The following is a 13,515-nucleotide window of genomic DNA, read 5'->3' on the forward strand; positions in this document are numbered from 1 at the left end:
ATATGTTAAATGAGAAACATCACAAGAACACATATATTCAGATTTCCAAACCCACATGGATATGGGGAAATGTCTTGCTTTGGGACGACCCAGAATGACGTGGCAAAGATGGGGAAATATCCTGGATTCCCAGGGCACTTTATCTTCTTGTCACCAATAGCCAAGATATGCTCAAATACTTTTTTATATATCTTCCCAAAGCGACTATATATTTGCATTGTTTCAAAATATAAATTACTATCGCTGGAAAGTTTAGAAAGTTGTTGGGACCTGGGCCAAGGAGGGTGTACCCCAGGGATAACAATAGCAAGGCATGTTTTACTTTAAAAAGATAAGGAGAGATTAGAGTTTCCTTGTACTGCTCTGTATTAGTGTGGAGACCAAAAGAGAAAAATAACTGATAAATTAAATTAGCAGGAAAATGCCCCATTCAGTAATGTAGCTTGCCAAATGGATACTGATATACATGGAAGATTAGTGTTTTTAGGTGTTGGGGTTAGGGTTGAGGTTTACCAGGAGGGAAAAGGATGACAAGGGGAGAGAGAAACCAAGGGATAGGCTGCAAACAGCAGAGATGGAGCGAAGAAACAATACTGACAAGACGCATTCCATCCCTAAATGAAGGTCTTCACGGCAAAGCTGAGGGCACAGGTAACAGACAACTTACCACTCCCTCGGTGTGGCATGTCACGCCATCATAACAACCTTGGTCAGCATGGATGATGATGGCTTTTGAATTTTAGCTTCTAACATGGCTGTGGTGTGAGAACTGGCCCGTGTGATACCAAACTGCTTCTCACAAAAGGTGAGGTGTCAGGAATGTTTGGTTACCTTTCACTGTCTCCCCTCGCCACACTGCAGGCTTGATCATTTCACAAGTGCCACGTGTACTCGGTGCCACTCAAGAAGCACCTGTCCTCTTCTGCTAACTCCCAAGGGCCCCGGTGCTGTTGGTCTGCTGCTTCCTCGATTCCTGAGTCACCCTCCCTTTTCTGCCTCTCTGTCCCATGACCACCGTTTTGGAGAAGTCTTGTTAATTTAGGAGCTAGGAAGTGGGGCAGCCCGGTAGTGGCACTTTACGGATGCAGACAGCTCATTCTGTGGGACCTAGCTCTTCCTCATCACACTTACCATGACTCTGACTTCCATCCTGGGAAGAGGACAGCACTATGGGAGGGCAGCCCTGGCGAGAAGTTCACCCACTTCTGTATCTCAGCTTTGCTATTAAGAAGATGGAGTGTGCTGGCGTTTTGTTCTTATTTAAAGGAGGAAAGCATTATTCTTGGCTCACAGTTTCAGGCCATGGCTGCCTGTACCCATGACTTTCAGTATGTGGTGAGATAGAACACCACAGTGGGCAGACACATACTGCAGAAGGCTGCTCACCTCAGGTCAACCAGAAAACCAGCAAAGAATAGCTGGGATTCCAAGGGATTGTCCCAAGTGACCTTGGATGTACTGCTAACGGCTCTGACGACCCGCCAGTGGTGCCTCTATGCAGAGGTCAAGACTTTGCCAAGTGACCTGTCTGTGGCATTTGAGACGCAAGCAAAGCATAGAGAACAACAAGACCGGCCGACCCTCCAGCCGACTGGTTATAGCCAGCATGAAGTGAGCTAATGTAGCAATCGGGAGGTGAGAATACCGTGCGGCTTACAGTAATCACAAATGAACGCCAGTCACTAAGATCCCCAAGTCTACTCCTTTAAAGGAGAGTGAGCGTTGCCTGGAAGATTGTATTTAGAAGTGCAGAAGGGAGGGCCTAACGGTATTTTCCCTGCATCCTTTGCTAATGCCTTGCACTGTCTGTAAGGAACCACTCAAGGAGCTGAGGATTGGCTATAGCACTGTGCATATCTAGCAAGTGCAGACTTGATCCTTTCACTTGTGAATGAAACAGAAAAGAAGGGAGGAAAGGGAGAAGAGGAGGTCACTCAAGAATACCGGATTGGGATAGAGGGCTAATATCCAATGTATACAAAGAACTCAAAAAGTTAGACTCCAGAAAACCAAATAACCCTATTAAAAATGGGGTACAGAGTTAAACAAAGAATTTTCAACTGAGGAATACCGGATGGCTGAGAAACACCTAAAGAAATGTTCACCATCCCTAGTCATCAGGGAAATGCAAATCAAACAACCCTGAGATTCTACCTCACACCAGTCAAAATGGCTAAGATCAAAATCTCAGGTGACAGCAGATGTTGGTGAGGATGTGGAGAAAGAGGAACACTCCTCCATTGCTGGTGGGATTGCAAGCTTGTACAACCACTCTGGAATCAGTTTCGAAGTTCCTCAGAAAATTGGACATAGTACTACCGGAAGATCCAGCAATTCCTCCTGGGAATATATCCAGAAGATGTTCCAACATGTAATAAGGACACATGCTCTACTGTGTTCATAGCAGCCTTATTTATAATAGCCAGAAGCTGGAAAGAACCCAGATGCCCCTCAACAGAGGAATGGATACAGAAAATGTGGTACATTTACACAATGGAGTACTACTCAGCTATTAAAAACAATGAATTTATGAAATTCTTAGACAGATGGATGGATCCTGACTGAGGTAACCCAATCACAAAAGAATACACATGATATGCACTCACTGATGAGTGGATATTAGCCCAGAAGCTCAGAATACCCAAGATACAATTCGCAAAATACATGAAACTCAAAAAGAAGGAAGACCAAAGTGTGGATACTTCTATCCTTCTTAGAAGCAGGGAACAAAATACCCATGGAAGGAGTTACAGAGACAAAGTGTGGAGCAAAGACTTAAGGAAGGACCATCCAGAGACTGCCCCACGTGGTGATCCATCCCATATACAATCACCAAACCCAGACACTATTGTGGACACCAGCAAGTGCTTGCTGACAGGAGCCTGATAAAGCTGTCTCCTGAGAGGCTCTGCCAGTGTCTGACACAGAAGTGGATGCTCACAGCCATCCATTGGATGGAGCACAGGGACCCAATGAAGGAGCTAGAGAAAGTACCCAAGGAGCTGAAGGGGTTTGCAGCTCCATAGGAGGAACAATATGAACTAACCAGTACTTCCAAATTTCCTAGGGACTAAACCACTAACCAAAGAAAACACATGGTGGAACTTGTGGCTCTAGCTGTATATGCAGCAGAGGATGGCCTAGTCAGTCATCAATGGGAGGAGAAGCCCTTGGTCCTGTGAAGGTTCTATGCCCCAGTATAGGGGAATGCCAGGGCCAGGAAAGGGGAGTGGGTGGGTTGGTGAGCAGGGGGAGGAGAGAAGGGATAGGGGTTTTCTGAGGGGACACTAGGAAAAGGGAAAATATTTGGAATGTAAATAAAGAAAATATCTAATAATAAAAATAAAGACTATGAGATTTGGGGGTGCAGATTGGAGCAGATTAACCAGAGGATCTGGAGCCCTTCACTGTTGAGAGATCGGAGCAAGCAAACCGGCTGTGATAGAGTTCTTTTGACTAGGATTTTTATCTCAGAATTCAGCTCTAAGCTGATTTTATTTTTTTCAGATTGTTTTGAATTGATGGCTTATCTTTCTTTACAGAGGTCACAATGGTGACACCCAGCCAGGTTAAGATGGTCCACAGGACTTCACAGTGACATTTCCTGCAGATCTGATGCATCTTCCCTGGGCGGGGGGACAGGGGACACAGGGCTTGTTTTATTTCTAAAAGAGAATTTTGGTATATGAGCGAAGGTTGCTTGAAAGCAGTTAATGGCAAGATGAATCTCCCATGTGTCACTCATGGCAGGACGAGTCTCCATGGAATAGTCTAATATAACACAATATATTTAGGTTTAGTGAGTTTATAAGATGTAAAGGGTTGTGGTTGGACTGCCCTCCCTGCATTGCAGCTGGTGAACAGGGAAGCACTTTTGGAGTTTGGCTTCTCCTGCATGCAGAGTTTTAAACACTCTTTTCTCCTGCACGGCTTCTTTTTATTTTATTTTATTTTTAAAATAAAGATTTTAACTTCAGGAAATGTGTATGTGTGCATGTGTGTATGTGTGAGTGTGCAAGTGTATATGTGTGTGTGCCTATGTGTATGTGTGTATGCATCTGTGTTCTTGTGTACATGTGTGACTGTGCATGTGTGTGTTTGTGTGAGTGTATGTGCCTGTGCATATGTGTGTACATCTGTGTTTGTGCATGTATGAGTGTGTGTGTGAGTGCGTATGTGTGTGCCTGTGCATGTGAGTGTATAGTGTGTGTGTGTGTGTGTGTGTGTGTGTGTGTGTAGCTCACCCACACGGTGCACATGTGGACAACCTTGGTTTTCAGTCCTTTCACGTAGTTTACATATAGTGTCGCTTGTGTTGTTGTGTAGGTTAGATGTGAACTCATCACTGAGGAATCATCACTGAGCCTGGGTGTACATCTATAGCAGGGGATAGTAATTAGCTAGACAGAAGCCCAGGGGAATCAGAACTGTGTTTCACACCTTGGGAACATTTAACCACAGGTTATAGCTCAATTAGCATTACCATGCCACCATCCCTGCCACTGCCATCGCCCTTAGAATGAACAGGGTTGCAGGCTGGGGTAAAAGCTCTACAGTTTAAAAAAAAAAGAAAAGAAAAGAAAGAAAGAAAAAAGAAGTTTAGCAGATGTAGTTCCAGCTGCCTTTCTATCCAGGAAGTTTTAAGGACTTGGAAACCTCCACATTGTGGATGTAATGTTGCTGTAAGTTTGTTTATTATGCTGACTCTCTGGACCGTTCCATTATTTATTATTCTCTGCTTTATTTAGAAGGGTTTAACCTGTGTATAGTTCAGCTGTACTCTTTGTTAGTAATTACAGAATTTTCTTCGGTTTATAAACATGAACCAAGGAGGGGCAGGGCAGTGAAAAAATTTGATGTTTAAAAACCCAGGTTTAAGTCTCCGGCTAGTAAGTGAGTTAGAAGAGACAGCTTTCAGGGGGAAATGCCTTGTTTCTTCTCCTCTGAATGCTCAACACTATGACTTTCAAAGTCCTAATACTCTCTGTTACTAGCTTCTTGTTTCTTTGTTTTTTTGTTTTTGTTTTTTGTTTTCCTTGCAAAGAGAAACTGAGTTAAGAATAAAACAAAAACCATCACATTTTTCTTCTTAGACTCAGAGGTTTGAGCGGGAACACAAATCTAAATGAAGGGCACAGTCACATGAAGGGGAAAGAGGAATTGGGTATTCCTTCTGCTTCAAGCACATGCATGGCTGGAAGCGTCTATGCTAACAGAGATAGCTCTAGCTGTTCCTGTATTCACCCATGACAGGACGGATCTCCACGGAACCGTCTAATATAACACAATACATAAAAGATAGAGAGTAAAGGGTGGTGGCTGGACTGCCCGGCCTGCTTTGCAGCTGGTGAACCGGGAAGCACTGTGAGAGTTTGGCTTCCCCTTCTTTTTATTTGATTCTCTGTCTTGCCTTGCCTGTAGGCCTGGAGAGGCAATCAAGGCTGAACAATTGGTGCCTTCTCATCTCAAGTGAGCAATTTGCATTTCTGAGGATCTCCAGACAGGCTTGGGCTTTTTTTTTTTTTTTTTTTTTTTTTTTTTTTAATTTACTGAGGCATCTGCAGATTCCAGGAATGTCCCTTCTAGGAATTCACCTCTTCTTTATGGGGAGGGAGACTGTACCTTGCATACTCCCAAGAAACCCATGGCACCCAAGCTTGCATTAAGTAATTTCTCATTCTCTGTTATTACCCCTGATTTCATATGCTGTTGTTATCTGACTATTTGTCTGGATGTTTTCCTTGAGACAGACAGGCAGGGTGGAGAGTGGGAAACCCGCCTCTGATCTGCTCTGTGGGGTCAAGGCCAATTATTTAAAAAAATAATGTATGTTTGTTTTTAAATTATGTGTGTATGTGTATGTGTGTGGTGGGGTATGTGTATGCAAGTGCCTTGTGCAAGGAATCCAGAAAAGAGTCTGGGATTACAGGGGATTGCTAGTCACCAGACGTGGGTGACCCACACTCAGATCCTAAGCAAACGCAGTAGTCACACTTTACTACACTTTAACGTCTTTTCAGTGCCACCATCATTGTGGAAAGGGAGGTTGTCTGTGTGTGCACCCAGTCCTGCAAGGCTCTCAGGAGACAGGACTGACCAGCGCTCCTCTCCTTCCTGAATCAGGAAGCACCAACTCCGTGCCCGTGGCCGCTGTGAATATAAGGATGGGTAATCCAAAGCTTTGTCTCTGAAGGGCTCACTGTGTGCAGTGACAGACTGACTGTGTGTTTATATCTGTTATGTTTTACTATCAGTTTCTCCACACTGCACAACTCAGACGCAGGGTATCCATAAACACACAGTGAGCGGCACCCTACAAATGAATCAGAGTAAATTCAGACCTTGTGAGTACACCCCAAAGGAGGACTGTAAATCATACCAGCAGAATCAGGCCTGAGAGCTCTCTGGATGGACCAGCGCCTGCACCTGGGTCCCATTAGAAGAACACACCTAACATTGTGATCAGCGGGTGATCACAGCTGGCTACCCTGCCATCTAGTCACTGGGTATGTGTCAAGGACCTTGCACGGATGTGCCCATGAAAACCACTTGCATGGAAGAAGCAGAGGTCATAGGGGGACACTCACAGAAGCCACAGATAAAGGAGGAAAAGCAGTGGGGGTTATATCCCAGAAGCTAAGAAAGGCTTTCAAAGAGGGGTCTGTGCGTATGTTCGCTGGGACCCATTCCAGGCCCATGCATGTCAGGACGGCAGCGTTCCCTGGAGCCAGTTGGGGGTGGTCATGGAGCAATGGACAGCAGATGCACAGCACTGTGTTCAGCAGCTAAAAAGCAGAGGCCAAAATTGGAGGACTAGGGGAAGGACGGTGGATTCAAGACAGCATGGAAGCTACCATGCTGTTTAAAACTCTCCAGTTTGTGGTATGGCTGATGAGGGCCTTTGGGTTTGTTCTCAGCCTTTTTAGATTTGTCTGCAGTTGCTGTCCACATGCCCTTCAACTCAGCAGGACACATGGCCTGAGGATGTGCCCGTGAAAACCATTGTTCATATTGCTCAGGCTCCCCCCCCTCTCCTTGTCTCCCCTCCCCACCTTCTCTCTTTTCCTTTCCTGTCCTCTCTCTCCGCATCTTTCTGCCCTTGACCTGACTAACTTCTGTTCCTCCCTAAAGCCTTGCTTCCCGATGTTGTTCCCTAAGAAACATTTCCTAACCTCTCTCTGTTCACCCTTACTCCAGCCAGGTGGTAAGGTCACTCCAAAGTCTTTCATCCTTTTAGACTTTAGCATCAGGAATCACACATCATTAACACTTTGTATTTATCTCCTTCCTAGAGGTAGATGTGAGGGACGTGAGGCCAGAGAGCATATTTGACAGGTAAGCTCCATACACATAGCTAAACAAGTTAAAACAGTAGAGTCACACCTATTAACACACTCTGCTCAGATGGAGACCATGGGCGTAGACAGTCACTCCTTCCAAGGTCAAGGCGGATTCTCTATATAGTCACTATGTTCCCTCACTGTTCTTCTCAAGCTGTTTGCTCGCAACGATTATAGCTACATTTATATGTATGTCTGGGTCTGTGTGCGGGCTTCTGTATTTAGTGAAGTGCCTTCAGAGGTTAAAAGAGGGTGTTGGTCCAGGTGTGATGGCATAGGCCTTTAATCCCAGCACAGTTTCCATGAGTTTGAAGGTAGTGTGGTCTCGTGAAAAAGGAAAGTCTTGAGGCTGGAGACATGCTCAATTGCTTCTAGAGCACCCAAGTTTTGTCCTCATTGTTCACGTTGGGAAGCTCACAGATGCTTGTAGTTCTAACTCCAGGGAGATCTGATATCAACAATCTTGCACTCTGAGGGTACATGCATAACACACACACACACACACACACACACACACACACACACAAATTCACACACATGCATGTACATACAGGCACACATACAGAGGTATACACACACACACACACACAGAGGCACTTTAAAACAATAAATATTTTAAGAAAGAAGACACTGGATCCCTTGGAGCTGGAGTTACAGGATGCTGTGAGCTACACAATGTGGATGTTGGGAATGGAACTTAGGGCCTCTACAAGAGAAGGATGTGGTCTTAATCACTGAGCCATCTCACCAGCCCCATGCATGGTAGCTAGTATTAATGGCTCATGGTTGATCTTTGGGATAAAATCTCTTTGCTGTTCGTGTATCCCATATCATATATCATTGCTTTCATGCAAAAGACTTGGGCAAGGTATAGTCTTTATGCTCTGTAATGATTTCCTTGGCTTTCCAAGATCCATATGTCCTTTCTCAGGTGTGTGAGTGTGTGTGTGAGTGTGTATTTATGTGTGTGTGTGTGTGTGTGTGTGTGAGAGAGAGAGAGAGAGAGAAAGAGAGAGAGAGAGAGAGAGAGAGAGAGAGAGAGAGAGAGAGTGTATGGTGTGGTGACTGTAAGGCAATGAAACACAGGTGGATTGTTCTTCCTATTTATGATTGGATTTCTTACGTCAGCCTCCTCCATGTTAATTATATGTGTCACCAAGATACCCACTTGTGCTTTCCTTAACCTGACTCTTCCACTCTTGACTTCATTGTATAATCTTTACCATGTTGGTGGGTACCATTCTAGGAAGCAGACAGCCTCTGTGGAGTCTCCTTAGGGGAGGTGGATGCTCCCTAGGTGAACGAGATTCAGAACTAAGGCAGGAGCACAGGATGCTATTGGACATTTCATCAGAAGCTGCCCAGTTGAGTGGGATCAGTGGTCCTTGCCAGCCTGAGAGCTCACATCTCCCACGCTGGCCTCAGACTTGCTACACACTTGACCGTGGCCTTGAACTGATCTGTGTATCAAATCAGTCTCCTAAATGATGGGACTAGAAGTGTTGTTTAACCAGCTTTAAGTGATGCTGGGGACCAAACCCACAGTTTGATTCTATGTGATAGCCACATTATATCTCTAGTTCCTTAATCTTTTCATTTTAATGATTAAAGTTGCTTCAAACTTTTGAGTCATGTCATGGCACATGGACTGATTCCCCTGAATCACTGAAAGTGCATATGGATAAGAACCTAGACTGGTAAAAAAGTTCTTATTTATAAAACTATCTAAAATATTAAAATATCGCAAACAAGATGTTCACCTATTTTCTGGGTCAGAAAGTCAAAATTTAGGATTCATTAAGTCAGAAGAATTGATTGAGAAAATGTTCCTAATTTTTAAAAAAGGAAACTTCCAGGTTTTGTTGAGTCTATAGAACCTAATTGTTTTTAGAGACAAAAGGCAAACTTTATTTAGAACATTAAACACACAAAAAAGACCTGTCCACACCCTGTTTACTCAACTTAAATTGTCGCCCACGAATTCACAAAAGCCCCCCCCCCCAGCCATCACTGTTCTCTCTAGTGAACACTAGCATCCTTGTGAAAAATTGGAAAACAAGAAACAGCATTTAGAATAAACCAGAGAAGATTCTGGAATAGATAAGGCAGAATGTTTCATTTTCATTTTTTAATGTAAGGCTGCCCGAACTGACTGGCAGCATCATTCCCCAAACGGTGGCCCCTAATTATTTCATCATGCAGGGGAAATCCTGGTAGGTCAAATATAAACAGCCTGAGGCAGGAACCTCTTCATCGGATACAGCCTGACATCTGACATCTGCAGGGCCTCCTGCAAGCCTGCCACAATTAACCGGGAGGCGCAGACAGGCACGGATGCCAGGGAGTTGGGAGCCAGGCAGCTTGGAGCAAAGGGCTTTCCCGACCCAATATGTTCCCGCAAAGACGAAGCGGTGACAGCAAAGGGTGACAGAGCTCCAGGGTACTGGACCTTTGTGGTCTTTTCCTGGCTGTTTTCCAAGATGCAGAGGCTGTCTCTCCTGTCTTCCCCCAATTCTCATGTATGCATAATTCCCCGTGACTTTCAATGGGAGCTAAGTGCTCTTAGGGGTGGCTGCATGGAGCTCTTGGTATTGTTAACGTTACTTTGGGGCTGGGGTGGGGGTGCCCTTGTGGGTTTCACTAACTAAATGAGACCCAGAGTGTGACCCTCATACAGAATGGGTTAAGAGATGGGGCCAGCACCTGCTTTAGAGGCTAATTGCTTCTATCAGACACTTGGTTTTTAATTTTGTCTTAGCAGATGTTAAGGACAGTGTCGTGGCTTGTGTTGCTGGTCTCTTTCCTTGTCTCACTGGCTATGAGAAGTGAAATTCCAAGCTAACTTTTTTTTTCACATTTATTTGTGTGTGTGTGTGTGTGTGTGTGTGTGTGTGTGTGTGTGCTGATAGGGATATGCTAGGATGCATGTGTCAGAGATCAGAGGTCAGAGGACAACTGTGGGGAATCATTTTGTTCTTTACATCGTGTGAGCCCCAGGGATTGAACTCAGTTTGTCAGGCTTTGTGGCAAGCTCCTTTGCTCCCTGAGCCATCTTACCAGAGCTTGATTTTCAAATCATATCTCAGCATTTTAGAGACATGATCCTAGGACCACATGAATGAGTGTCAGACAGCATGCTTGCCTGGGGCTGGAGACTATCTCAGTTCATCAATCCTGTTAACAGATAAGAAACCGCAAAGAGAAGGCACCTAACTTGGGACTTTGGGTGAAGTGTGTAAGCTGTCTACGTTTACATAGTAAGAAGGAAGGGTCGTGGAGCAAGTCACTTAGACACAAGCATGGAGACACAGGGCGTCAGAGTGTTCCAGGGAGCTCCAGTGTTTAGGAAGAGCAGGGAGGGTAAACATGGTTGGTACCTGGAATGTGTGTCAGATAGTAGAAAGAAAGTTGGCAAGAAAGTGAGGCAGAGCAGGCATCGCAGGGAGCCCAGAGCATCCCAGGGCAACAAGTGGCTGGCTGTTGTTTCTAATTAGAGAAAAATTATTGCTAGAATCAGGCTTGTGAAAGATGGTTCTGGAAGAAGTATAAGATACATCAGAGAGGGGAGACAGCTTTGCTAGGAAGCCGGTTTGAAGGCTGCTGCAGGAGGGACCGCTGCCTACACTTGATTTCTTCAGCAAATAAAAGCCTTTCCAGTGAAAAGAGAGAGCTGCAGGGTTTGATGTCTCCCTGGTGTCTTAAGCCATGCTGGTGTGACTTCCATGTTAATTTCTCTAGTCCCTCTCCCTCTTCTCTCCTGAACCATCTGAAACCAGCAATGACTGAAACCACGGCCTCTGGGGTTAACACCTGGGCCAGAGCTCCAGTCATCTCAGTACCTTCCAAGTAGAACACTTTGAAGTCCATGCCCTGTTAGTCATGATATCACAGGTATTTGTCCAAAATAATCACCAGTAGATTTGTTAGAAAGAAAGCTGCCTAACAGGCAAGGATTGGGAAATACAGATGGTCCAATTTGAATTGACTTAAAAAAAAAGTAAGCAGAACAAAAAACAGCCTGTAAGTCCTGATAAGATGTCTGCAGGGTTTAGAACAAGCATGCTGTATTAATTATTATTATTCACTCTGAGTTGCCACAAGTGTACACAGTACTACATAAGCAGTTGACAGCACCAGAGGAAGAATAATACCCCGGCCACGGAGTGCTTATAATTTATGTAAACACATCCTCTTGTTTTTCTAGGCTGTATCACTGAACATTGAAATTTCCCTTACTTTGTTCATATTCATATTTCAGCCCTGGTTCTTATATAAACTAGAAATGAACAGTTTTGGGAAACAGACATGTTTTTCCACAGTGGTAGTTCTTTTCCCCAAGACAAGGGCTGTCTTACTGGGAATTCTGGGAACAGAAAGCTCCTTGGGTGGGGTTTGCCTCACACATAAAATGGGAGTTATGGAGTCTATTTAAGGGCTCTGGGTAGCAATGGTGTCAATGATATGAGTCCTTTGGACCACTGACTAACCACATGTCAAAGCCTTTGCACCAAGTCCTTTTCTACTGTGAAGAGAGGACACTGAGTGAAAAGGATCAGAACCAACATTCATTGTTACCACAGGGCCACAGGCTGATCACACCCTCAGTCCTGCCATTTAGTTTCTTTTCCCATATACATTTGGAACGCCTTTGTTGTTTGTTTACATATTTTGAGACTGGGTCTTTGGTAGCCCAGGCTAGTCTGACATGGCTGTGTAGCCAAGGATGACCTAGAACTTCAGATCCTCCTGCATCCACATCCCCAAGTGCTTCCATGTGTGTGTGTACCACCCCATCTGACTTAACACTGCTTCTCTAAAGCTGCCACGTAGCCCTCGCACACAGTGCTGACTTGTAAAGACAGTGCCTCCCATGCCTTCGTGCGCTGTTGTGTCCACTCAATCCTGTGCCCGTGTGCCCTCTGTCTGTGTCCACACAAGCTCCCTGCTTCTCTCTCCCACTCCTGTCCCTTTTGCTTTTCCAGACAATTTCACTTCTAGTTTTCTACTTTCAAATCACGTGTGTGCATGTGTGTGTGTGTGTGTGTGTGTGTGAGAGAGAGAGAGAGACAGAGACAGACAGAGATAGACACAGAGACACACACACAGAGACAGAGAGCTATCTTATGTATTTCTATAAATAACAAAATCCGTGATTTGCATATGAAAGAAACCGCACTGCATTTGTGTTTCTGAATCTGGCTTCTTTTGTTTAACCCAGTGACCTCCGGTCACAGCGATTTTTCTGCACACATCAGTTGGTTCTCCTTTATGGCTGGATATAACTCCACCATACACACACACACACACACACACACACACACACACACACACACACTCAGAGACATTTTCTTTACTCATCCATCTGTTGTCAGAGACCCAGGCTGGTTGTCTGTCCTGTTTATTGAGAAAACGTTGCAGCAAATGTGTACATGCAGGTGTCTCTGTGGTATGCTGACTTCGGTCTCTCTGGGCATGTTTCCAGGTATGGTATATATTTATGCTACATAACTAACCTGCTTTCCTTAACTCAGGAAAATCTCTAAACTGCTTAGGACTCTACTCTCCAAGATCCAAGGAATCATTTCCAATGAATGGTTGGTGACTTGAAATGGGAAGAAAAGAATTGAGAGTAGCAGAGAGAGATGAGGACACGTTAGGAGATGACTCCAGGTGGTGGAGCCTGGCCTAGAAGCAGGTGACTCACTATTCAGAGTCTAGGATTGAAAAAAAAATGCAGCCTGATTTGACCCAAGATGCTGAAAAAGGAGAGAGCTACTCCATAGCCTGGCTGCTTTCTGTAGCACTCCATAAGCAGAAATGTTGTGTTTAGTCCGTGCCCTAGAGCAAGGTTTCTCATTTGGGCTCTGTTACTGTGCTGAGTCCTGGGTGAGCTTCGGTGAATCAATGATGGAAAATTTCTGTATCCTCAGACCCTCAAAGCCACAAGCCATTGTCCAGTGTGAATAAGAAAGAAGCCTTGAGGACCATCGCCAGTCAGTAACAGCCATTGTGAAGTATGAGGTGGGACCTGGCACAGTCATTACCTTCGTGCACACACGCATTCTCAGGCCCAGCCTGTGTCCACTAAAGTTTCCTTCAGCATCTGTGTTATAGTGCAGATGTGAAAGGCATCTAAAAGACAAAGAGAATATTAGCCACACAGGTGTGATTCCTT

Source organism: Mus musculus, chromosome 3 (genome assembly GCF_000001635.26).
Source record: "Mus musculus strain C57BL/6J chromosome 3, GRCm38.p6 C57BL/6J".
In the NCBI taxonomy this organism is placed as follows: domain Eukaryota; kingdom Metazoa; phylum Chordata; class Mammalia; order Rodentia; family Muridae; genus Mus; species Mus musculus.